Here is a 27,660-nt window from a genome sequence, read left to right as displayed (position 1 = left end):
ATATAATCCACTAATAAAAAATAAAAAAAACATCATCTACGCTCTCATTTAAGCCTAACCCAGAAATGTCAACCTGAAAGAACAGTGTATACGTGGTGATAAGGAAAGGGCGTGTGCTACAGGGAAATTTGAGTGACAAGAATTTTTTATTTAACCCTGCCAGTCTCAAAATTAAACAAATAATGCAAGTACCCTACAATAATAAGAGTTCATATATTCTTTCTGGTGCCCCTTATCTCCTATCTTTCCTCCACTCCACAGCTGACTTCAGCATTTGTCACTTTTGTGTCTGCCTGTGTCTCCTTTCTCTGCCCACTTTTTTTCTACTACAGGACTCCACAGTGACATAAGTGTCAGAGGAGGAAACCACAGCAGGCAACAATACCAATACGTGCCAAGCAACATGTAAAAAAAACAAAACTGTAGATTGAGGGTATCATAAGCCCTTCCCTGGTTCCAAATAAATTGGAGATCGAGAGTATGAACAGGTCCCCTATTAACCACTTCCAGACCACCGCATGTTGATTATATGTCCTTTCTTTGAAGAGGGATATCTTTGTTATAGCAGCAGCTAACTGCCATAACCCTGGTCTCGTCTTCAGTGGGTTGCCTGATTTCCGATAATAGTGGTCTCTGCATTTTAGTGTAAATATGAGGTCTTCTTGACCCCAGATCTCATACGGAAGAGGTCCTGTCGTGTGTTTTTTTTTTTTTTTTTTTGTTTTGTTTTTTCTTCTATTACAAGGGATGTATACATTCCTTGTAATAGGAATACATCCCTTGTAATAGGAATAAAAGTGGCACTTTTTTTTTTATAGGACAGTAGAAATAAAAGTTAAAATAATTTTTTTTTTATTTTTAAACGTGCCCTGTCCCGTCGAGCTCTCGTGCAGAAGCGAACGCATACACGAGTAGCGCCCGCATGTGAAAATGTTGATACGCTATCGGTAGAGCAATAATTCTAGCCCTAGACCTTGTTGACTCAAAACATGCAACCTGTAGAATTTTTTTTAAACGTCACCTATGGTGATTTTTAAAGATAAGTTTGTTGCCATTCCACGAGTGGGTGCAATTTTGAAGCATGACGTACTATCAATTTACTCGGCCGTAACATTATCTTTCACAAAAAAAAAAAAAAAAGTGGGCTAACTTTACTGTAAATTCAAAAATGTATTTTTTTTCCCCCAAAAAACTGCTCTTGTAAGACTGCTGCTCAAATGCGGTGTGACAAAGTATTGTAACGACCGCCATTTTATTCTCTAGGGTGTTAGAACCCCCCAAACATTACAAAAAATATATAATTGTATAAATAAAGTTTTCTAGCAAAAAAAAAAAAATTTTTAACTTGTAAACAACAAATCTCAGAAAGAGGCTCAGTACTTAAAGCAGAGGTTCACACAAAAAGTGAACTTCCGTTTTTCAGAACCCCCTCCTCCAGTGTCACATTTGCCACCTTTCAGGGGGGTGCACATACCTGTATAATACAGGTATCTGCACCCACTTCCGAGAAGTCACGCCCCTTTGTGTCACCCCCCGCTGTGTTCTGGGAAACACAGGTCCCAGAACACAGCGGGGACCAGTGAGGATGCAGAGCATGACTCGCACATGCGCGGTAGGGAACTGGTAAGTGAAGCCGCAATGCTTCATTTCCTGATTCCCTCACCAAGGAAGATGGCGGGGGCAGCCGAGACACAAGCGATTGCTCGGCTTCAACTGCCAACATCACGGGCACCCTGGACAGGTAAGTGTCCATTTATTAAGACCCCTTTCACACCGCCAAGCCTATAGCGTCGGCGGTAAAATGCCGCTATTTTTAGCGGCGTTTTACAGTCGGATTTGCAGCGCATTTCGGGCGTTAGCATTGCGCTTTTTATCACCCACTATCGGCCGAGAAAGAGTTAAAACCGCCCGTAATACGGCACAATAGTGCCGTTTTGCCGGTGGTATTGCAGCGCTGCCCCATTGATTTCAATGGGGAGCAGCGGTGGAGGAGCGGTAAACGCACCGCTCCAAAGAAGCTGCTGGCAGGACTTTTCCTGACGTCCTGCCAGCGTACCGCTCCGATGTGAAAGCCCTCGGGGCTTTCACACTGGAGTGAATGGTGCAGCAGTTTGAGGGTGGATTGCAGGCGCTATTTCTAACACTATAGCGCCTACAAAACGCCCTTGGTGTGAAAGGGGTCTAAAAGTCAGCAGCTGCAGTATTTGTAGTTGCTGGCTTTTAATAAATATAGAGAGCGTTTTTGATCCTCTGTCTGGACAGTGCTGATTGGCCTTGTGCTGATTACATGCATCCTTCTAAGAAAATAAAAAACTAGCAATACACACCAAACTGAGCATGTACTGCCCATTGACATCAGGGATGCATATCTGCATATCCCTATATTTCCCACTCACCAAAGGTTTCTGCGGTTCGAAGTAGAACAGCAGCACTTCCAGTTTGTAGCCATGCCCTTTGGGCTAGCCACAGCACCCCGGGTGTTAACAAACGTACTGGCCCCACCTCTAGCCAGGTTAAGGGCATTACAGTCTTGGCGTACCTAGACAATCTATTGCTAATAGACCAATCGGTGGCTCGTTTGGAGCAAAGTGTATGCATTACAACCAATTGCCTGAAAAGTCTGTGTTGGATTCTCAACCTAGAGAAGTCTTCCTTAAAACCGCTAAAAAAAAGCTATTATAGTATTTGGGTCTGATCATAGATACAGCCCAGAAAAAGGTGTTCTTACCTCAGGCAAAAATCAACTCCATAAGAGAGTTGGTGCGGATGGTCAGGTCAAAAGGAGATCCTTCCATTTGCCTTTGCATGAGGTTTTTATGAAAGATGGTGGCTTCATTTGAAGCAGTTCCCTATGCCCAGTTCCATTCGAGACTGTTGCAAAACAGTATGCTATTTGCTTGAAACCAAAGGATCCCAGCTTTAGCCTTGCTGATACGGCTGTCCCCAAGGGTGTCTCAAAGCCTCCATTGGTGGTTGCTAACTGGAAAATCTTTCAGACCAGTTATCTGGAAAGTGGTAATGACAGATGCCAGCCTTTCAGGCTGGGAAGCAGTACTAGAGAAGACAACTGTCCAGGGCAAAGGGTCAAGAACCGAAATAGCCTTGCCCATCAATATCCTAGAGATTTGGGCAGTGTGTCTGGCTCTAAGGCCTGGACTTCCAGGTTACGGGATTGTCCTGTCAGGATCCAATCTGAGAATGCCACAGTGGTGGCCCAAATCAATCACCAAGGGGGCACCAAGAGTCTTTCAGTGCAGAGGTGAACCATATTCTAACTTGGGCAGAAAGGAATGTTCCGTGCCTGTCGGCAGTCTTCATTCCAGGAGTAGAGAATTGGCGGGTGGACTACCTGAGTCGCCAACAGTTATTCCCGGGGGAATGGTCTCTTCACCCTGACATTTTTTTGACTGTTTGCCAAAGATGGGGGACTCCAGATATAGATCTTCTACAACATGAATTTAGTCAACTTTGTGTCCAGGACAAGGGATCCACTCGCATGTGGAACAGATACGTTGGTGACCCCGTGGGATCAGTTCTCACTGATCTATGCATTTCTTCCTATTCAGTTGCTGCCTCGACTTCTTTGCGGGATCAAGCTGGAAAGAAAGCCGGTAATTCTGTTAGCACCAGCATGGCTCAGAAGGTCGTGGTATGCAGAAATCGAAAAGATGACGGTGGGGGAACCTTGGTCCCTTCCACTACGGCCACACTTACTCTCAAAGGGGCAGATATTCCATCCTACGAACGCTAAATTTAATGGCTTGGCTATTGAAACCCACATTCTAAAGAAATGTGGGCTTTCTGGGTAAGTTATCTCTACTTTAATGCAAGGAAGCCAGCTTCCAGAACTATATATTATAGAGTCTGGAGGGCTTATGTTTCCTGATGTGAATCCAAGGGTTGGCACCCTCGGAGATATATCATAGGCAGAATTCTTGCCTTTCTACAATTAGGGGTAGAGATGAAGTTGGCCTTGAGTACTATTAAAGGCCAAGTCTCAGCTTTATCGGTCATATTTCAAAGGCCGCTTGCTACACATTCTTTAGTCTGGGGTTTTATGCAAGGGGTGGTGCGGATTAATCCACCAGTTAGATCACCTTGGAACTTGAACCGATACAGCATACTCCCTTAGTCTTTTTGACAAGGAAGCTGGTGTTCTTGGTTGCTATATCTTAAGCAAGGAGGGTTTTGGAATTGGCTGGTCTTTCTTGTAAAGAGCCATACTTCATTATTCAGAGTGGTGTTATGCCCTCGTCCAGATTTTTATTTTATTTTTTGCCAAAAGTGGTCTCAGGTTTTCACCTGAACCAAGATATTGTGCTGCCATCATTTTTTTCCAAAACCATGTTCCAGGGAAGAAAAGTCACTACATTGTTTTGATGTGTGAGATCGGTCAAAGTCTATTTAAAGACGACTGCTTAGATTGAGAAGACTGATGTCTTATTTATTCTGCCAGAGGGTCCTAAGAAAGGACAGGCAGCATCAAAATCCACTGTCGCTAAGTGGATTCAGCAAGTTATAATTCAGACTTATGATTTAAGGGATAAAATTCCCCTTTTCAAGTCAAAGTGCACTCTACCAGGTCGGTTAACGCTTCTTGGGCAGTGCGTCACCAGGCCTCCATGGCTCAGATATGTAAGGCCGCAATTTGGTCTTCAGTACATACATTCACCAAATTTTGGGATGTCCCATTAAGTTAATAACTATGGCTCTGTGTCCCATGGTGTACGATAAAGAAAATAGGATTTTTATAACGGCTTGCCTGTAAAATCCTTTTCTTGGAGTATATCATGGGACACAGAGGTTCCTCCCCTCTTTTGGGGTTTAGATGTATTGCTTTGCTACAAAAACTGAGGTACTCCTGGAAGGAGGAGGGGTCATATAGGGGAGTGAACCTGAAAGTGCCTATATACCCATTAAGTTAATAACTATGGCTCTGTGTCCCATGATGTACTCCAAGAAAAGGATTTGACAGGTAAGCTGTTATAAAAATCCTATTTTCTGATTGTCAACACATCAGTGCCATCATCACCAGACCAGCTAACGACAATGTTCCAGATTGTGCCACGCCAGTGTAAGCAACCAACAGTGCCCCGATTGCTGTTTCACAAGTACAGTGTCATTAGTGTGGTTGCCAGTTAAACCAGTATCTTGTCGTCTACTTCCATTGTATAAAATCAGTATCCTGATCACCAACCAGCACTAGCACCAGTGTCATCAGTTACCAGTACAGCCACTGCCAGAAATGTACACTAGTGAGGAAGCCTTTCAAATCCTGGGTATGATTGATGAGAGCAGTGAGGAGAATACCTCACAATTGGATTCAAAGTATGGACCTTTGGAAAGCAGAGGTTCAATAATGGCCACCTCTGGTGCAAAAGCAACCATGGGACACCCTACTGAGTTGCAGCAAGCAAGCACCAGCAGTGTGGTACACCCTGGTTAAGTGGCAAATACGAGAAGAATTAGTGCCTGTGCCAGTGTTCCAAAGGCACCTTAGTGGCTTTCCTTTACTTCAGCAGCGCCTTTCATCCTCCCATTTACACCCCAACCAGGTACTCAAGTAGAAATAGAACATGTTATTCTCATTCAATTTGTTTACTTTTTATTTTTTTTCATCAAAGAATTACGCCTATCACTGTTTAAAACCCTACCCTAAACATGGTAACAAAATAAAATGATCTGCCATCTTATTGGTCCACACACCCAGCTCTCCATATGTGATTATATTTTTCAGTTATGTACAGGACATGTTATAAAATAATGAGATTTCAATGACAATTCCCTGTGCCGTCCCCAAAATTAGACCACTTATCCCCCAAGTTTTCAGAAATTCAGTACCCCTACCAAACTATCTGCATTGATGAGCCCCTCGGGCATTTTACAGGCAGAAGTATGTTTTGTTTTTTTACCCCCATCATACTTACCTTGGTGGATACAGCACCAGTCCGATGCTGCATCTGTCCCCCGCCACCTCTGCACTGAGAACCAAGCGATTGAACATCACCGATGGCTCAGTTCTCTCTGCTCCCCCGTGCTCATGGGATCGCTGAGCTGTGGAGGGGCAGAGAGTGCCATCCCAAGCTCTCAGTAGCTTGCTGAGATGGGTGTCAGTCCAGGCACCTGGCGGGTCCAGACTTTATTGTTGTGATGATGCGGTGCCTGGACTGATTCCTGTGACATCAGCAGAGAGTGGATCGCTTCTCGGCCTTTTGGCTAAGATCAAGTGTAGTATCGACTATAGCCCTTAGGGGTGTCTCTGCCTCACAGCTAGGACGTTGAGAACCACTTGTATCTATCCAAGCCATTAGGTCCTTGTGGGGTACCCTCTGCTCGGCCTTGTAGGATCGTTGATTAAATTCAGCTTCACCTACTTGCTGCTATTGGGCCAGAGGCTTAGCCCCCACAAGGAACGAGATTGCGGTCTTCCCTCCTCCCCCCCTCCGCATTACTACCTTCGGGCAGTAGATGCAAGAGCCTTTATAAAGGCTTCAGAGCGAAGCCGCCGAGGAATCCAGAAGGAAGCCGCCGAAAGAACACCTGAAGCGACTTCTATCTCTCCAAGACGATGGGGAAGAGCGAGAGAAAGACCAGCAAGAAGAACCCCGCTCCAGCCACTTCCACCAAGGTCCCCGGGGATGTTGCTGCCCCAACCCCCACCTCTACCCCGGCCAGCACCAGCCAGCCGGGACCAGCCAAGCCTTCCCCCCCTGCAGACGGGCTCCCTACCTTGGAGTCCTGGATGAAGCAGACGGTCGTGCTGCAACTGAAGGAGATGGACGGAAGGGTCCCCGACATGACCCCGGAGATCTTCGGCAAGAAGATGATCCTGGAGCAGGGGTTCAGCAAAGCGGAAACGCTTTCAGTGCAGGCCGTCACAAGAGGTACATTTTTTGTAACTTTTGTGTCTTTCCAGGCCTGCAGAAGATACTGGGATATGGTCAAGGCGAGTGGACCTGAATCCCCCTTCCGTAAGTTCGCTGCGAACTGCCCCATAACACGGGACGAGAAGTGGGTGACGGTGGCCATGAGGAACCCCCATACCTCAGGTAAGGATATAGCCACTTACCTCCAGAGGTTCTGCACCGTGGTGAAGGACCCCGTCCGAATCCTCGATGCCAACGGCTTCTGGATAGGTAAGTGGTCAGTACTCTGCAAGTTCAGGAAGGACCCTTCGGGGGACATCCTGCACCTGCAGCCCTGCTTCTCCCTGGGCAACTCCGCAGGCAGGTGGCAGGTGGTCCCTTGTATTGATGGCCGTGATCGGGACTGATGTCCCGATCACGGCCGCCGGCGATCGGCTTTTTTTTTCTCTCCTCGCGCTGTCAGCGCGAGGAGGAATAATAGCCGATTACCGGCTCCGTTCTATCACATGATCAGCTGTCATTGGCTGACAGCTGATCACGTGATAAGGGGTCGGGATCGACCCCTTACACGGATCGGTGATCAGGCGAGTCTCACGGACTCGCCGATCACAGAGCGCGCCGCGCGCGCCCCTCAGGGGGCGCGCAGGCTGCTCGTAACCGGGACCACGTCAATAGACGTAGTCCCGGAAATGTAGGTCCGCGCTAATGCCGTCATTTGGCAATAGCGCGGATCTATAGTGGTTAAAGTCCATGCGATTCTGAGACTGCTGTGTGAATAATCCAAAGCAAGCTGCAGTGATCACACTCAGATGCTCCCCCCTAGGTATTAAATGCTCACCTCAGAGCGTGTGACTTTGCACTTAAAGTGGTTGTAAACCCTTACAAACCACTTTGACCTACAAGTAAGCCTAGATTAAGGCTTACCTGTAGGTCCAAGAAATATCTCCTAAACCTATACGGGGAAATATCTCCCCGTGGGACATCGGTGACTTCGCTGGCTCCTGTGTCAGGTAAGTGACACATAATGGACTACTATGCGATGCATAGTAGTCCATTATGCTTTGCCTTTGCAGGGAATGAAGAGGAAGTAAACTCATCAGGGTTTACTTCCTCTTTAAGCTCAGTCAATACATGCCTTTGGACCACCTCTGGGGCTCAGCAGTTTTAACCAGACTCCTGGATCCGTCAACATTATACCTCGGTTTAGTAAAAAAAAAAGGACTGGATGGTGTAATATAGTTTGAACAGTTTATCAATCACAAAAACCCCCCTGTGGGGTACTCACATAGACAGGCGCATCAGTGCGCCACTCTACATCAGGCAAAAGCGTCTAAAATACCAGACCGGTATCGGGATGGTATGAGGATCCTTCCTGACAGATCACCTGCTTCACCCCTTTCTTATCTATGTATAAAATAACATGTAATAATACATTTTACACTGATGATGGCCAGCCACACACAGACTTTGCTGTAACCACTACAGACAACATTTTACATAAGGAAGCAGTGATACCCGGGACCTCACATCCTATATTAAGAAGCAGAACGCATGCATGAGGCTTATTTTATTTTTTGGTTGAATAAGGATTTGATTTGGTATATTTTCTATATTTTTGAATGCACTTTTTGGTTAAGTTCTATTGGCAGATAGCATGTCTAATTTTATTTGTTTTCTTTTTTTAATGCACAATAAAAAAAAATGTGTAGAATAATACTTCTCTACGTGTTTTACTTCAAATGACAGTTTGGGGGTAGGCAGTTACATTTAAAAAAATACAATGTAAAATTAACAAGGGACACCAACATAGTTGTATCTTTGATCTCAAAAACTACGGGATAATGGTGTTGTGGTAACTTGCACCAAAAATCAAACAACAAGCATAATAATAATAATATTCTTGATATCACTAGAAAACAAAAGCCTTTTAAAATACGTTTGGCATAACATCAGTATCACCAGCAAAGCAGCTTCATTATTATCCCATTAAAGAAGAAGAGACTTGTGCACTGCATTTCAAGATTTCGTAATTTTCCACGTCACGAATATTAATTCTCCATTACAAACGCTAGTTTACTAGACCGACTGCTTCTGGCTCGTCCTTGCTTTCGAGCATGCGTGTTTGTACTTTGGACTTTTGTCAGACGGACTTGTGTACACACGCTCAGAAAATCCGACAACACACATTTGACCGCGGAAAATTTATAAGCCTGCCATCCAACATTTGTCGGTGCAAAATCCGACAATCGTTCAATGGAGCGTATACGAAGTCGGATTTTCCGCCAACAGTCTGTTATCACACAATTCCCGTCGGACAATGTGATCGTGTGTAGGAGGCTTTAGGGTGGACTAAAGCTTATCTATAGTCAAAATTTCAAATCATTATATTCATTTCCACATTGTTCTAGCTTACCCCCAATAATCTGAATGATCCTGAAGTGTAAATTTACTTTGTGAAGTTCCCCACCCATTTATTGCACTTTCTTTAACCACTTTAGCCCCTTCCTGACCAGAGCACTTTTTGCGATTCGGCACTGCGTCATTTTAACTGAGAATTGCGCAGTCGTTCAACGTGGCTCCCAAACAAAATTGACGTCCTTTTTTCCCCACAAATAGAGTTTTCTTTTGGTGGTATTTGATCACCCCTGCGGTTTTTATTTTTTGTGCTATAAACAAAAAAGAGCGACAATTTTGAGAAAAAAAACACATTATTTTTTACATTTTGCGATTTTTATCGTGACTGCGACATAATGGCGAATCACGCTGGACAATATACTGTAGCTGTAACACAAAGTGAGATAATACAATAAAAAAACAGAACCCGATGGATATTTATTAACCGCTTGAGATCCGCGCTATAGCCGAATGACGGCTACAGCGCGGACCTGCTTTGCCGGGACTACGTCTATTGACATCGTCCCGTGCACAAGCGGCCTGCGCGCCACCTGAGGGGCGCGCTCTGTGATCAGCGAGTCTATGAGAATCGCCTGATCACAGATTGGAGCAAGGGATTGATTCTGACCCCTTACCACATGATCAGCTGTCAGCCAATGACAGCTGATCATGTGATCACAACAGAGCCGGTAATCGGCTATTTTTCCTCCTCGCGCTGACAGAAGAGAAAAAAAAGCCGATCATTGGCGGCTGTGAGACGGACTTCAGTCCCGATCACGGCGAGCTGGGGCTAGCTCATTAGTGCCCACCTGCCCCCTGCCAGTGCCACCTAAATATAGGAAAAAGTGCCACCCATCAGTGCCACCCATTAGTGCCCATAGTTCCACCCATCAGTGCCCATAGTGCCACCTATCAGTGCCCACAATCTGCCTCAACAACAGTGCTGCACCTCAGAGCCACATATCTGTGCCCATCAGTGTCATCTACCAGTGCCCAGCAGTGCCACCTATCAGTCCCATCTATCAGTGGTACCTATCAGTGCCCATTAGTGCCACCCATCCGTGCCACACATCTGTGCCACCCATCAGTGCCATCTTATCTGTGCCCATCTTTGCCCATCAGTCCCGCCTTATCTGTGCCCATCAGTACTGCCTTATCTGTGCCTATCAGTGCCATCTTATCTGTGCCTATCAGTAACACCTTAACTGTGCCTATCAGTGCCCACCAGTGCAGCCTATCAGTGCATTTCAATGAAGGAGAAAAATGACCTGTTTGCAAAATTTTATAACAAACTATTAAACATGATTTTTTATTTTATTTTTATTTTGCATCTTTTTTTGTTTGTTTAGCAAAAAATAAAACTCCCAGCTGTAATTAAATACCACCAAAAGAAAGCTCTATTTGTGGGGAAAAAAATGATAAAAATGTCATTTGGGTACAGTGTTGTATGGCCGCGCAATTGTCATTCAAAGTGCATCAGCGCTGAAATCTGAAAATTGGTCTGGGCAGGAGGGGGGTTTAAGTGCCCAGTAAGCAAGTGGTTAAAAAACACGAACACTGTAGGCATATAAAACAAGAATAAAAAATTTGTGTGAAAAAAGATAAAAAGTTGTGGCCGGCTGGCTGCAATACCCACGCCCATGCTATACAACGGGACGTTGCGCGCGGTGACGTCAGCACGTCACTCCTCCCGACACGTTTTGTCACAAGTTTGACATAGTCATGGGGTACAGGCGGCATACTAACGTACCGCTTTATATACAATAACCAAGCCTCGTTCTGAATCGTGAGTGGCTGGTAATGGTGGTGGTAATGGTATGGCGCTGTGTATTACCAGCCACTCACGATTCAGAACGTGGTTTGGTAATTGTATATAAAGCAGTACGTCAGTACGCCGCCTGTGCCCCATGACTAGGTCAAACTTGTGATGAAACGCGTTGGGAGGAGCGGCATGCTGACGTCACCGCATGCAACGTCCCGTTGTATAGCATGGGCATGTGTATCGTAGCTGGCCGTCCGCAACTTTTTATCTTTTTTGCACAAATTTTTTATTCTTGTTTTATATGCCTACAGTGTTCGTGTTTTTTAATAAATATCCATCGGGTTCTACCTATGGTTTCCCCTTTTTGTTTTTTTTCCTTTTTTTGAGCTGCAACCATATTACCTATTGACATAGCAGTATTGGTCGGTAGCAGAGGATTTGAGAGATCATTGTCCTGATCAGCACAACCAGCAGAGCTTCCAAAGACGGAACGATTGGATCGTTTCTGGAGAGTCTAGAGGAAAAGGCCTTGGCTGGGCAATAGCTACAGGCACTTTTGATCTGGGAGTTGGTAAGAGCAAAATTCAGATGATGGTGGGATTCATTAATCAAAAGTCACCTTTACTTCTGCGGATGTCACTATAATTTGAATCATCACATTACTTCGGAAGTTATTACAATTTTGAACTGTCACTCAATACCGCACAGGACATTTATGATTGCTTTGTTTTCTTTTGATAACTTCTTTTGGACTTTATCTCTAATGGATTAATAATAATTTTTTCATCAGTTATTATACACCTTCATTTTTTAAGTTGGTTGTCACTCTCAAGGGTATATTCAGCACAACATGTGTTTCACATTATATATTCACTGTATTTTTTGATTTTAGGTTTATTTAGGTTAAAGCGCAACCTTCTGTTTTTTAGTGCTCTACAAATGCACTGATTGCTGTGTAAATGACACTGGCAGTGAAGGGGTTAACCACTAGGTGGCAGTGTGGGGGTTAAGTGTGTCCTGGGGCGTGTTTCTAACTGTGGGGGGCGTGGCTGTGTGTGACAGGTCATTGATCTCTGCTCCTGATCACAGGGAGCAGAGGTCAGTGACACTGTCACTAGACAGAACGGGGAGATGCTTGTTTACATTAGCATCTCCCCGTTCTTCCTCTCCCTGAGGCGATCGTGGGTATCACCACTGCAATCGAGTCTGAGGGACCTGCAACCCAACTCATGGAGCTTGCCATGGGCACGCACGTATGCCGGGCCACCTCTTAACCACTTAAGGACCGCCGCATGCCAATGTACGTCATCACAATGACATGTACATGCTTGCCTTCCAGCGGGTGGGGGGTCCGATCGGACCCCCTCCCGCTGCATGCAGCGGTCCGTTTCGCTGCAGGAGCGATCCGGGATGAGGGGATGGCCGTTGGTTTCTGGCCATCCCCTCTCGATCGCTCCTGGCGAATGAGAAGCTTCCTCCCACTGTGCATAGTAAACACAGGCAGGGAGGAAGTGATGTCATTCTCCTCGGGGCGGTCTTATTGACCGGACTACGAGGAGAGGACACAGTAAGTGTGCACCAACACTACACTAACACATAGGCACACACAGGCACATAACCCCCCCCCCCCCCCGATCACCCCCCCCGATCGCCCCCTCCCCCCCCCAGTCACAGTGTCACTGATTGCAGTGATCATTTATTTTCTGATCAGTTGTGACAGTAAAAACTGTCAGGGCAGTTAGTGTTAGGTCTAGGGTAGCCCCCTACCACCCCCAATAAAGGTTTAACCCCCTGATTGCCCCTAGAGTTAACCCTTTCACCCCCTTTTGCCAGTGTCACTAAGCGATCATTTTTCTGATCGCTGCATTAGTGTCGCTAGTGTCACTAGGTAGCTAGTTATTTTTATAGGTTCACCGCCAGGTTTTTATAGCGCTAGGTACCCCGATATACTACCCAATAATGGTTTCAACCCCCTGATTGCCCCTAGTTAACCTCTTTCACCCCCTTTTGCCAGTGTCACTAAGCGATCATTTTTCTGATCTCTGCATTAGTGTCGCTAGGTAGCTAGTTATTTTTTTTGGTTCACCGTCAGGTTTTTATAGCGCTAGGTACCCCGATATACTACCCAATAATGGTTTTAACCCCCTGATTGCCCCTAGTTAACCCTTTCACCCCCTTTTGCCAGTGTCACTAAGCGATCGTTTTTCTGATCGCTGCATTAGTGTCGCTAGTGTCGCTAGGTAGCTAGTTATTTTTTTAGGTTCACCGCCAGGTTTTTATAGCGCTAGGTACCCCGATATACTACCCAATAATGGTTTTAACCCCCTGATTGCCCCTAGTTAACCCTTTCATCCCCTTTTGCCAGTGTCACTAAGCGATCATTTTTCTGATCTCTGCATTAGTGTCGCTAGGTAGCTAGTTATTTTTTTTGGTTCACCGCCAGGTTTTTATAGCGCTAGGTACCCCGATATACTACCCAATAATGGTTTTAACCCCCTGATTGCCCCTAGTTAACCCTTTCACCCCCTTTTGCCAGTGTCACTAAGCGATCATTTTTCTGATCTCTGCATTAGTGTCGCTAGGTAGCTAGTTATTTTTTTTGGTTCACCGTCAGGTTTTTATAGCGCTAGGTACCCCGATATACTACCCAATAATGGTTTTAACCCCCTGATTGCCCCTAGTTAACCCTTTCACCCCCTTTTGCCAGTGTCACTAAGCGATCGTTTTTCTGATCGCTGCATTAGTGTCGCTAGTGTCGCTAGGTAGCTAGTTATTTTTTTAGGTTCACCGCCAGGTTTTTATAGCGCTAGGTACCCCGATATACTACCCAATAATGGTTTTAACCCCCTGATTGCCCCTAGTTAACCCTTTCATCCCCTTTTGCCAGTGTCACTAAGCGATCATTTTTCTGATCTCTGCATTAGTGTCGCTAGGTAGCTAGTTATTTTTTTTGGTTCACCGCCAGGTTTTTATAGCGCTAGGTACCCCGATATACTACCCAATAATGGTTTTAACCCCCTGATTGCCCCTAGTTAACCCTTTCACCCCCTTTTGCCAGTGTCACTAAGCGATCATTTTTCTGATCGCTGCATTAGTGTCACTAGTGTCGCTAGGTAGCTAGTTATTTTTTTAGGTTCACCGCCAGCTTTTTATAGCGCTAGGTACCCCCCATATACTACCCAATAATGGTTTTAACCCCCTGATTGCCCCTAGTTAACCCTTTCACCAGCGATCACAGTATAAGTGTCACTGGTGGCGCTGGTTAGCCAGTTAGTTATTTAGGTTCCCCGTCAGGTTTTTATATAGCGCCAGGGACCCCTATATGCTACCTAATAAAAATTTGAACCCCCTGATTGCCCCTAGTTAACCCTTTCACCAGTGATCACCGTATAAGTGTTACGGGTGACTCTGGTTAGTTTGCTTTTTATAGCATCAGGGCACCCACCATTTATTACCCAATAAAGGTTTAACCCCCTGATTGCCCCTAGTTAACCTCTTTCACCCCCTTTTGCCAGTGTCACTAAGCGATCATTTTTCTGATCTCTGCATTAGTGTCGCTAGGTAGCTAGTTATTTTTTTTGGTTCACCGCCAGGTTTTTATAGCGCTAGGTACCCCGATATACTACCCAATAATGGTTTTAACCCCCTGATTGCCCCTAGTTAACCCTTTCACCCCCTTTTGCCAGTGTCACTAAGCGATCGTTTTTCTGATCGCTGCATTAGTGTCGCTAGTGTCGCTAGGTAGCTAGTTATTTTTTTAGGTTCACCGCCAGGTTTTTATAGCGCTAGGTACCCCGATATACTACCCAATAATGGTTTTAACCCCCTGATTGCCCCTAGTTAACCCTTTCACCCCCTTTTGCCAGTGTCACTAAGTGATCATTTTTCTGATCGCTGCATTAGTGTCGCTAGGTAGCTAGTTATTTTTTTAGGTTCACCGCCAGCTTTTTATAGCGCTAGGTACCCCCCATATACTACCCAATAATGGTTTTAACCCCCTGATTGCCCCTAGTTAACCCTTTCACCAGCGATCACAGTATAAGTGTCACTGGTGGCGCTGGTTAGCCAGTTAGTTATTTAGGTTCCCCTTCAGGTTTTTATATAGCGCCAGGGACCCCTATATACTACCTAATAAAAATTTGAACCCCCTGATTGCCCCTAGTTAACCCTTTCACCAGTGATCACCGTATAAGTGTTACGGGTGACTCTGGTTAGTTTGCTTTTTATAGCATCAGGGCACCCACCATTTATTACCCAATAAAGGTTTAACCCCCTGATCACCCGGCGGGTGATATCAATTAGGTTTTAGGGTCAGGGTTTGCGTCGCCCCAGGCAGCGCTAGGTTAGTGCCAGTACCGCTAACACCCACGCGCAAAGCATAAACCTCCCGTAGTGGTATAGAATCTGAACAGATCAATATCTGATCTGATCAGATCTATACTAGCATCCCCAGCAGTTTAGGGTTCCAAAAAAACGCATTGTTAGCAGGATCAGCCCAGATACCTGCTAGCTAGCACCTGCGTATTGCCCCTCTGCCCAGCCCACCCAAGTGCAGTATCGATCGATCGCTGTCACTTACAAAACACTAAACACATAACTGCAGCGTTCGCAGAGTCAGGCCTGATCCCTGCGATCGCTAACAGTTTTTTTGGTAGCGTTTTATATTTAAATCCGGAAGGCGGGGCTTGGTTTCCGGGGTCCCGTACATGGCTAGGCTCCCAAAAAGTCCCCCACATGTGGTATCCCCATACTCGAGAGAAGCAGCAGAATTTATTTTGGGGTGTAATTTGACTTATACCCATAGCATGTGTGAGCAATATATCATTTAGTGACAACTTTGTGCAAAAAAAAAAAAACAAATTGTAATATTCCTGCAACTTTTGGCAAAATATAAAATATTTAATGGACTCAACATGCCTCTCAGTAAATAGCTTGGGGTGTCTACTTTCCAAAATGGGGTCATTTGGGGGGGTTTTGTGCTATTTTGGCATTTTATGGCCTTCGAAACTGTGATAGGTAGTGAGGAGTGAAATCAAAAATTTGCACCCTTAGAAACCCTGAAGGCAGTGATTGGTTTTCGGGGTGCCGTACGCAGCTAGATTCCCAAAAAGTCCCACACATGTGGTGTCCTCGTACTCAGGAGAAGCAGCAGAATATATTTTGGGGTGCAATTCTACATATAACTATGGCATGTGTGAGCAATATATCATTTAGTGACAACTTTTTGTAAACTTTTTTTTTTTTTGTGTCATTATTCAATCACTTGGGAATAATAAAAAAAAAAATTCAATGGGCTCAACATGCCCCTCAGCAATTTCTTTGGGTTGTCTACTTTCCAAAATAGGGTCATTTGGGGGGGGGGGTTTTGTGTTATTTTGGCATTTTATGGCCTTCGAAACTGTGATAGGTAGTGAGGAGTGAAATCAAAAATTTGCACCCTTAGAAATCCTGAAGGCAGTAATTGGTTTTCGGGGTGCCGTACGCGGCTAGACTCCCAAAAAGTCCCACATATGTGGTATCCCCGTACTCAGGAGAAGCAGCAGAATATATTTTGGGGTGCAATTCTACATATAACTATGGCATGTGTGAGCAATATATAATTTAGTGACAACTTTTTGTAAACTTTTTTTTTTTTTTTGTGTCATTATTCAATCACTTGGGAATAATAAAAAAAAAAATTCAATGGGCTCAACATGCCCCTCAGCAATTTACTTGGGGTGTCTACTTTCCAAAACGGGGTCATTTGGGGGGGGGTTGTAATGCCCTGCCATTTTAGCACCTCAAGAAATGAGATAGGCAGTCGTAAATTAAAAGCTGTGTAAATTCCAGAAAATGTACTCTAGTTTGTAGACGCTATAACTTTTGCGCAAACCAATAAATATACGCTTATTGACATTTTTTTTACTAAAGACATGTGGCTGAATAAATTTTGCCCTAAATGTATAACTAAAATTGAGTTTATTCGATTTTTCTTATAACAAAAAATATATTTTTTTCTCAAAATTTTCGGTCTTTTTCCATTTATATCGCAAAAAATAAAAATCGCAGAGGCAATCAAATACCATCAAAAGAAAGCTCTATTTGTGGGAAGAAAAGGATGCAAATTTCGCTTGGGTACAACATTGCATGACCGCGCAATTACCAGTTAAAGCAGTGCGAAATTGTAAAAAGACCTCTGGTCCTTAGGCTGAAAATTGGTCCGGGGCTGAAGTGGTTAAAGGGCAACATACAGGTACGTGATTCTGCCTGTACGAGCCCTTCTGCCGACGTATATCACAGTGAGGGGGTCGGCAAGCGGTTAAAGTGTTTGTAAACCTCAGACGTGAAATATGGACAAAGCATATCCCTCTATCTTGTGTACTTTTTCTCAATTAAAAGCTCTAAGCATAATTTCAGTGTGCTTCCTTGTTCCTCTGCTATCAGCATAAATCACTTCTGACAGTTTTTCCTGACACCAAATGAAAAATTGGTGACAGGGGAGGGGCCTCCAACTGATTGACAGCCTCAGCTCTGTTCCTGTGTACTATGTGGAGGGGGGGGGGGGGGGTGTCTCTTCCCTTCAATCTGCTTTCAGAGCTTCCTGCACTGAGTTCTGCAGAGTGCAACTTTAGCTCTCCATCCCCTTTTTTTGTAACTCCCAGGCAATCTTAAAAATTCAGCATTTTGAGGAGCTGTAAAGAAGAGAAGACTGCAGATAGACAAATACAACTTATCTAGGAGGATTTGTTTCATCTCTGTGTATCACCTAAGACTAGTCACATCACTGGGTATATGTGGTTTACAACCACTTTAACTCTGTTACATGTAGTCATTATGCCTTGTTGATTAGCACTGCTGCATTACACATTTCACAGAGCCTGCCTTTAGAACTACAGAGGAGCCCAGGAGGAGGAGTTTCAGTGAAGTCAATAAAAAAATAACAGTTTGCATTCAACAAGATACCATGGGATATGTAGTCCTTAGAAAAGGAAAGTAAAGAGCAGAGGGAAAAGCATGCAGGGAATTCAGGAAGTTATGGAAAGAGATGGTCAGCAGGCAGGCACTATTGTTTGTATTCCTATTACAATGTTGGTGTAATAAAATTAAAGCGTATGCTGTGACTATAGAACTCATTTATTGAATTGTGTTATATGAATTTTGCAATTTATTGCTAGGGATCTTAAATAGGAGAGGGGTTTAAGGTCACGGGATACTCCAAAACATTAATAGTAATCCATAGGGCAGTGATGGCGAACCTTGGCACCCCAGATGTTTTGGAACTACATTTCCCATGATGCTCTGGCACTCTGCAGTGTACTGGAGCATCATGGGAAATGTAGTTCCAAAACATCTGGGGTGCCAAGGTTCGCCATCACTGCCATAGGGGAACAATCCTCTCTTTAAATCCTTATAACTGCAGTCACACATGAAAGTCGCAAACCAGCTCTTACCCATAGTGTCCCAGGAGCCCTACACAACTCAGCTTCTACTTGGAGATCCTCTGTGGAGGAGACAAAAGATCCTTCTCCAAACCACAACTACAGACCAAAACTTCAGACGATGCCTTCCTGCACTAATCCTTCAACAGTCTTCTCCTGGCCCTCAGCCAAGTTCGTTTTGAGGCCAAAACTGTAGTAAAAATCCTCTTTAGCAATCTTCTGCAGGCCATCAGCCTAACTTCTACTGAGGCCCAGACTGCAATCCTTGACTCAGGTAATCTGCCTCTAGGGGCAGCAGCCCCAAAAGAACTGGAACCCTACCTGAAGAGGAATGAAGTCTCTGGGAAGGCATCCCAAACATCTATCACATCCACAGCTACCCTGTGGATGCCTCCTTCCAGGTATTGGCTGGAGCATGATAAATATTCATGCTGATCATTTGACTCTCCCTGCTCTATATTCTCAAAGCTTTTTTCCAGAAACAGATGAGAGCAATCAAACACCCAGCATGTAAACCCTGACCAGGCAAAAACAATAGATCACTGCTCCACTGACTGCAGTGAAGCCAAAAACTAAATTTAGCCTAGCAGCCTAACTAGAGGAAGACGCTACAGATTGATTATTGATCATTTTATTGGGAAACAATGTAACTGTGTATTGTGTCTTGTTATTATTTCTAAGGAATATTTTACACTACTGCTGTTATAGGGGGTTATAGGGAGATCCCTCAGCAGGATGGTCAGAAGTGCTTAGCCACACAGAGCCTCCAGAGTAGCAGAGCCTACCAGAGTACGCGTTTCATAACTGGAAAGAAACTCCAAAAGCAGAATAGTAATAACTGCCAATGCGCTTAGAGTTTTAGTATATTATTGCGGCCATTCTCAATCCAGGTTCCTTCAGAGGTTGCTGGTGGTTTCTAGAGCTATGGCTGATTGACTTTCCATCTGATGGCTCCTGCATAGTTCCATTGCCAACACTACTTGGCATAACCCACAGTGTGAACCAATGGCCTTTTTTAGTCATCTGTAAGGGTGGCATTCTTCCTACTAAACATCACCAATGTAGGGACATTTTTCCAACTCACCCTCTACTGAATTAGATTTAGTTAGGGTACCCCAAAACCTGAAAATTATTTTAGGTGTTCCACTGAGGTGAAAAGATTGGGAAAGGCTATATTACTTTGTATAACAAATGCTAACAAAAGCATCTTTTACTGACAATAAAAGATCTCTACGTGCTACACATAGCAGGAGTGGTCTCCTAGAAGAATAAAAAAAAACCTTGCATGTGGGTCCTGGTGACAGAATAGCTTCCAGACTTCTGTAACAGTACTTTTCCCTATTAATCCCTCTTGCACACTGGACATTGTGTAAATGCTAGCAGTGTAGCATTTTTAGCAAGAAAACAGAAGCTACGTTAGCTTGGTTTTACTGTGTTTACCAGCGTTAGAGAGTTTTTACAGCCAAAAAACTCCTCTCAAAACCAACTAGTTCTGGGGGTTTTTCCCAGCCAGAAAATGCCCCAGCCAAAAAACGCTGATAGCAGCCTATGTGTGCATGGACACATACCACAGCATGCTGGGGAGTTTACTGGCTGTAGAAAAAAATGTCAGAAGCCAAAAACAGCAGCTAAAAAAATGTCCAGTGTGCATGAGGCCTAAGCCCTTGTACACACGATCGGACATTCCGACAACAAAATCCGACGGATTTTGTCCGAAACTGGTGTTGCATACACATAGTCAGACAAAGTTGTCGGAAAATCCGATCGTTCGTAGCGTGATGACGTTATTTCGTTACGATGGGACTACGTTCAGGCTAGTAGCCAATAGCTTTGGTCTAGGAATTTGATCTGAGCATGCGTGGCACTTTGTCCGATCGTAATTCTCTACACACAATCGGACAAAGTCTGATCGGATCATGTTGTCAGAAAGTTTTATAGCCCAGCTTTAAAACTTTGTCCGTCGGATATTCCGACGGAAACTGTCCGATGGAGCCCACACACGGTCGGATTACGATAACAAGGGCTAATAGTCAAAAAGTAGGCAAGTATCCAGTGACCTAGTCAAGACTGTTTGGGATGGGGGGGCATCATAAGTAACCATTTATATCTGCACACTTGCTGAACTAACAATGATATACTTACTGTATGTTAAATAGCATACCCCTGGTTCTACATATTTTTTTTATTTTTTTGTTTAAAAAATGTTTATTGAGATCCGACCCCTGGTTCTACATATTGATAACAATATAATTGACATTAGACTACTAAATACATATGAACAAAATAAAGAGGGTGCTACTGGTACCACTCTAATCTAAAAAAAAATAAAAAAGCAGAATATAGGCTTTAACCATTTGCCTACTGCTACTGGGCACTTTCACCCCCTTCCTGCCCAGGCCAATTTTAAGCTTTCAGCGCTGTCACACTTTGAATGACAATTGCTCAGCCATGCAACACTGTACCCAAATAAAATTTTTATCATTTTTTTCACACAAATAGAGCTTTCTTTTGCTGGTGTTTAATCGGCACTGAGATTTTATTTTTTGCTAAATAAACTAATAAAGACCGAAAATTTTGGAAAAAAAAAGTTTTCATAGTTTGTTATAAAAAATTTGCAAACAGATAATTTTTCTCTTTCACTGATGAGGCTCCACTGATAGACGGCACTGATAAGCACTGACTGGTAGCACTGGTGAGCGGAGATTGGCAGCGCTAGTGGGCACTGTTTGGACTGCACTGATAACCAGCTTCTGTTTACCTCTGTGATCAGCTGTGATTGGACACATCTGATCACATGGTAAAGAGCCGCTGATTGGCTCTTTACCTTAATCTGTGATTAGCAGCGGGCGCGATTATGGGAAGCTGCCATATGATAGCGTCCCAGAACTAGATGACCATGCTGTAGCCTTCATTCAGCAATAGTGCAGTCGGTAAGTGGATGACCCACACTCAGGGGAATTCAAAACAGCTCTAATGGTACTTTTCTAGTGGTAGATCCCTCAGAACTACCTGCGTCTAATTCAGGGAAGCATTTGCACCAGTGTAGGTAACATTACCAACATCACCAACAAATTCAGGTAGTTCTTACTACTGCCTCTTTAGGAACCTGTTACTATGGCAGAGACAAATTCTTAAAGAATTACTGCCAGTTCTCAAATTAGGGAACTGGTAGGAATTCAGACCAGTTCTCAGCTGACATGCAGAGGTACGCCCAGGGCCATCTTAATGAGAGGGCACACCTGGGCACTGCCCAGCTGCATGGGGGGGCCCCTGCACTTTCCCCAAAGAAGCTGCTCCTTGAGCCCACATGGCCCAGAAATTGGGGGCCCCATGATGGCACTGAGAGTGATGGATACACAGGGGAGACAAGCTGGCAGCGGTGCGCCATGCTGTACACAACGATACCTATTATTGCACAGCCAGCAAGGAGGGGGGGGGGGACAGAGCGCCAGTGATACTCTTACCCCACCCCATGCAGTTTGAATGCTCAGGACTCGGAGGCCATGGGGTAGGAGCTGGAGTGGGAGCTGCTGATTCGGCAGCACTGAGAGCCCGCCTACGGAAGTGGCATTGTGGATGGTATCATGGTGAGCCCAGCTGTCCAGCACTGTTTGCACTGAAGGACTTGAAATGCCTGGAGAAATGCTTTCTTCTCCACCCCTCCTTCTGCCTGCATGACTTGATTGGTATAGGTGAGTCCAGTGCAGGAGGTGGGCACATAGCCAAAAGTTCATATGCACTGTATCGAAACTGGAAAAGCGGGTACTACATGGATGGAATAATGGTGCTGGGGGATATCAAGGGTGTATGGGGGAAAACAATGCTGAGGGGGGATCTGGGGTCTATAGTGGGTAGCAATGCTTGGGGTATCTTGGGTGGCTATAGTGCTAGAGGTATCAGGGATGTAGAGAGGCCACAGTGTAGGGGGTATCAGGGATGTAGTGGGGTCACAATACAAGGGGCATTTTATGGTATATGATAACAGTTCTGGGGGAATATCTGGGGTGCAGAGAGGGATCACAGTCCTGGGGGAATATCTAGGGTGTAGAGGGTTCAGAGTGCTGGGGGGATATAATATACTTGTTACAACTGTCCTGAGCATCATTCTAGCAAATATATTATATGCACAGGGCAGCTTTGTTACTTTATGTACAGTATGTAGTATTTTTCCACTGTTTCTTTGCTGTATAGAATGATTGTTCATGTATATAAAGCGGAGCTCCACCCAAGAGGTACCTACTTGATGTCTGTTTACCTGCACTGTCTCTATTGTAGGGGCCCCAGAGAATTACTTTGCCCAGGGGCCCATGATGCTATTAAGATGGCCCTGGATACTCCAGCACTCAGAGTGGGTCATGCCTGTGCTGGGAAGATGTAATGTATGAAACAGCTTCCTGCCCAGAACTGCAACCTCTCCCTCATTCAGCTGGCGGCCATCCATGGTGCTGTTACAGATATTACTGGAAGTGTATACTGACCAGCCAATACTCCATGTGTATATGTCCTGGGAGTACATGGATTGTGTAATCGGGTAATGGTAATGAGGTATCTAGAGATAAAAAGCACGCTTTCAGGATTTAGAGCTGGATGTAACAACTACGATCAAATCATAATCCTTACAGTCATTGTTTACTGAAGAACTCATAAAGACAATATTACTATTGCCATGGCTCGGTAATAGAGGCCTAAAAATATATCATCACATTTACTTTTCTCTCTTGAGTAATCAGGAAAATGTGATTCACCGTGGATCATTGGTTTTGGGTGCATTAGTCTGGGTGCACTGGGGTTTGGGGAACACACAGGATGCAGCACATTACACAGGGTAACCAGAGACATTCTTCAATGGATGACTTTAGCATAACTATCAGCCCAATGCTACCGCTGTCTTCATGATTATTCTTTTCACAGTGATAAAAGCGTTTAGGTTATCTCTGAACTCCAGGCTTTAATAAAAGGCACAAAACAATGCAGCTCTGCAATTGTTAATACATGTTAAATGTACAAGGGTTCTTCAAAATGTTTGTTTAACTCTTTTAACCACTTGCTTACTGGGCACTTAACCCCTCCTGTCCAGACCAATTTTCAGCTTTCAGCGCTGATGCAGTTTGAATGACAATTGCGTGGTCATGCATCACTGTACCCAAAATTGATGTCTTTTTTCCCATAAATAGAGCTTTCTTTTGGTGGTATTTGATCACCTCGGCGGTTTTTATTTTTTGTTAAAAAAAATTAAAAAGACCGAATTTAAAAAAATATATATATTTTTTTATATTTTGTTCTAAAATTTTGCAAACAGGTAATCTTTCTCCTTGATGTAGGCTGATGAGGCTGCACTGATGGGCACCGATGGGCTGCACTGATGGTCACCAATAAGGCGGCACTGGTGGGCACCAATAAGGCGGCACTGGTGGGCACAGAGAAGTGGCACTAATAGGTGGCACTGATAGGTGGCACGGATAGCTGGCAGTGATGGGCACTGATAGGTCGCAGAGATGGGCATTGATGGGTGGCAATAATGGGCACTGATCGGCACTGGTAGATTACATTAATAGGTAGCACTACTAGGTGGCCCTGATTGTCACCACTGGTGGGCATCGATAGGTGGCACTTGTGGGCAGGGCAGGACTTACCATTGGGTTTGACTGGGCTCAAGCCCATGGGCCCCGTCAAATAGGGGGACCCGCCAAGATACATTGCCGAGTGTACTCGGCTCCGCTCCGCTCACAGTCACGCCCAGTCCCGCCCTATGATGGACATAACACAGGGCCTCGTGTGAACGTGAGCCGAGCCAATTACATTCGGATACTCTCTGCTCTGCTCGGGACTGCGACAGGATCCGAGAGCCGCCAAGAGGACCCGAGAGCCGCCAAGATGCGCCATTTTTAAACTTCAAGGCTGCAATGACAAGGCTACAAATGACAAGGCTGCAAATGACACTGGGGCAAGGCTGCAAATGACAAGGCTACACTGACAAGGCTGCAATGACCTTGGACAAGGCTGCAGATGGATGGGCAAGGCTGCAGATGGACACTGATAAGGCTGCATTGATGGGCATTTAAATGTAAGTTTTTTTTCCTTAAACTTCCCTCCTAAAAGTTTTTTTCCTTACACCCCCTCCTAAACTTCGGGTGCGTGTTATACGCCGATAAATCCGATAATGTATAGAACGTAGGGCCCGAAAGTGACTCAAGCCCAGGGGCCCCCACCACCCTAAGTCCTGCCCTGCTTGTGGGCATTGATAGGTGGCACTCATGGGCATTGATAGGTGGCACTGTGGGCATTGGCAGGTGGCACTGGCAGGGGGTACTGGTGGCACAGATGAGGCAGAATTGCCTCTTCCTCTTTGGGACCGATGTCCCTTGCACATAAGCCGGTGATCGGCATTTCTTTTTCTCTTCACGCTGTCAGCTTTCATTTACACACGTGATCAGTTGTCATTGGCTGACAGCTGATCATGTGGTAAGGGGCCGGGACCGCCCCCTTACTCAAATCTGTGATCACCCGAGTTTCGGCGAGGGTGGGCGTGCAGGGAGCCTGCAAAGGGGAGGCTGTCATACGATGGCCTCCCAGAAATTCAGGTCTGCACTGTAGCCGCCATTCGGCTATAGCGCGGATGCCAAGTGGTTAAATGTAAAAAATTGCGGAAACTTTTTGAAGACCCCCTCATATTTTTTAAATGCAAGCAGAGTATGTACCTATAATTGACTTGGCATCAACTGCCTGTGTACAGCAGAGCTCAGAGAGGGGGAGGGAGAAAACAGCACAAGGAGCCAATCGATCAATGTGATGTGTATGCAGTGCAAGTAGCACTGATAGGAGGAGAGTGAAGAACAGATAAGCTCATCAGTGGTGCTTTTCTTTTCACTGTCCAGTCACAGGGTGGGGGAGGGGCAAGATGAGAAAGTAGAAGTTAAACTAAAGCACAAAAGAACACGTCCTCTCCCCTGCCAGGCAGCATTGTGCTGTGTAACAGAGATGTGTAAATCTCAGGACTAGATGGACAGAAATACAATTCCTTTGTCCTTGTTTTTAGCTGTTTGCTTGCAGTTCAGTTTTAATTTTAACTACTTCAATACCGGGCATTACACCCCTTCCTGCCCAAGCCAATTTTCAGCTTTAGCACTGTCGCTGTTTAAATTACAATTGAGCGGTCATGCTACACTATACCCAAACAGAATTTTTATCATTGTGTTCCCACAAATAGAGCTTTCTTTTGGTGGTATTTTATCACCTCTGGGGTTTTTATTTTTTGCTAAAGAAATAAAAAAGGCCTAAAATTTTGAAAAAAAAAAGTTTTCTGTTATAAAATTTTGTAAATAAGTGAGTTTTCTCCTTCACTGATGGGCACTGATAAGGCAGCACTGACGGGCACTGATAAAGTGGCAATGATGAGGTGGCACCAATGAGGTGGTACTGATGGGCACTGACGGGCACTGACGATGGCCACTGATAGGCGGCACTGATGGACACTGGTTGGCAGCACTGCTGGGTGACACTGATATGTAGCACTGATGGGCATTGATAGGCGACACTGATGGGCACTGAAAGGCAGCACTGATGGGTACTTATGGGTGGCACTGCTGGGCACTAATGGGCACTGGTAGCCAGCAACACTGGGCAGACACATGTCACTGATGGGCACTGATACATGGCACTAATGAGCACTGATATGCGGCACTGATAGATGGCATTGATAGGCATCACTAATGGCACTGGCAGACATTGGGGATGGACACTGATTGGCAGCTGTCTGGGCACTGAATGGCATTTCCCTAGGGGTCTAGGGTGGCATACCTGGTGATGCAGTGTGGTGGCAATCCCTGGTGGTCCTGGTAGCATCCTGGTGGTCCGGGGTGGGCATCCGAGGGGGGGCTGCTCTGATAAACAATCAGCAGAGACCACCCCCCCATCAGGAGAGCAGCCAATCGGCTCTCCTCTACTTGCGTCTGTCAGACACAAGTGTGGAAAAGCCGATCAATGGCTCTTCTTGTTTACATCATGATCAGCCGTGATTGGACACAGCTGATCACGTGGTAAAGAGCCTTTGTCAGAGGCTCTTTACCGAGATCGGTGTATCAGTGTATCGGACTGACAAACCACACCACTGATGCACGGGGCGCGCAAGAGTGGTCGTTCTGGAGGGCCGTCATATGACATCCACCCAGAACGAGAGTCATTTGATGGCTGGCAGGCAGGATGTAGTTAAAATGGTTGTAAACCTCAGACATGGATTATGAACAAAGCATATCCCTCTGTACTGTGTACTTGTCTCAATTTGTGTCAATTCTGTTCACTGCCTTATTCCTCTGCTATCGGCATAAATCACTTCTGGCAGGTTTTCCAGCACACTGCCTGTGATTGACAGCCTCAGCTCTGTTCCTGTGTACTGTATGAAGGGGGGTGTCCCTTCAATCCAATCATCTCTCAGAGCTCTCCTCACTGAGCTCTGAAGTGTGTCATTTCAGCTCTCTACCCCTTGTTTTCTGAAACTCAGACAAGCTTTGTAAATTCTGTACTTTGAATGGATGTAGAGAAGAGACGACTGCAGATTAGCAGGTACAAATTATGTAGGAGTATTTGTTTAATCTCTTTGTATCACCTGAGGCCAGTCACTTCACTGGGTATACTGTATGCAAGGGTTCACAACCACTTTTTAGGTGGTTCAAAGGCCTAAAGCGGCACTCTTATGAGAGAAGTACAGGGCTTATATTGGTGGTGTCCTCCTAAAATGCTAATTGCCTGGCAGTCATGCTGATCCAATGGCTTCAGTACTTTGTATGTCACCAACTCATAACAAGTATGTAGCTTAGGAGTTCTGGCTTCACTTTGACTTTCTTATCTATGTTATTGATCCATGTCAGTGACTCAAAACACCAAAGCCAGAGTGAGACATTTTAACCACTTAAGGACTGGAAGGATTTACCGCCTTAATGACCAGGAATTTTTTTGGGATACTGACAATTGCACGGCCATGTGACATTGTACCTAAACAAAATCAGTGTCTTTTTTTTCCCACAAATAGAGCTTTCTTTTGGTGGTATTTTATCACCTCTGCGGTTTTTATTTTTTTGCACTATAACCAAAAAAAGACCAACGGTTTTGAAAAAAACATTTTGCTATAATAAACACCTCCCCCCAAAAATGTAAAAAAACAAATTTCTTCATCAGTTTAGGCCAATATGTATTCTTCTGCATATTTTTTTTTTACTAGTAATTG

The 27,660-nt window shown here is 44.9% G+C and overlaps 1 pseudogene; it reads left to right on the top strand.

Annotated features, from left to right (window-relative positions):
- Positions 1-6,196: 6,196 nt before the first annotated feature.
- On the top strand, positions 6,197-6,348 carry LOC143986407 (U2 spliceosomal RNA; annotated as a pseudogene).
- Positions 6,349-27,660: the final 21,312 nt, after the last annotated feature.

The sequence above is a fragment of the Lithobates pipiens genome, unplaced genomic scaffold (genome assembly GCF_037356315.1).
Source record: "Lithobates pipiens isolate NorthernLeopardFrog02 unplaced genomic scaffold, aLitPip1_a1.2 Scaffold_16, whole genome shotgun sequence".
Taxonomy (NCBI): domain Eukaryota; kingdom Metazoa; phylum Chordata; class Amphibia; order Anura; family Ranidae; genus Lithobates; species Lithobates pipiens.
This window is presented reverse-complemented; position numbering and strand designations above follow the sequence as displayed.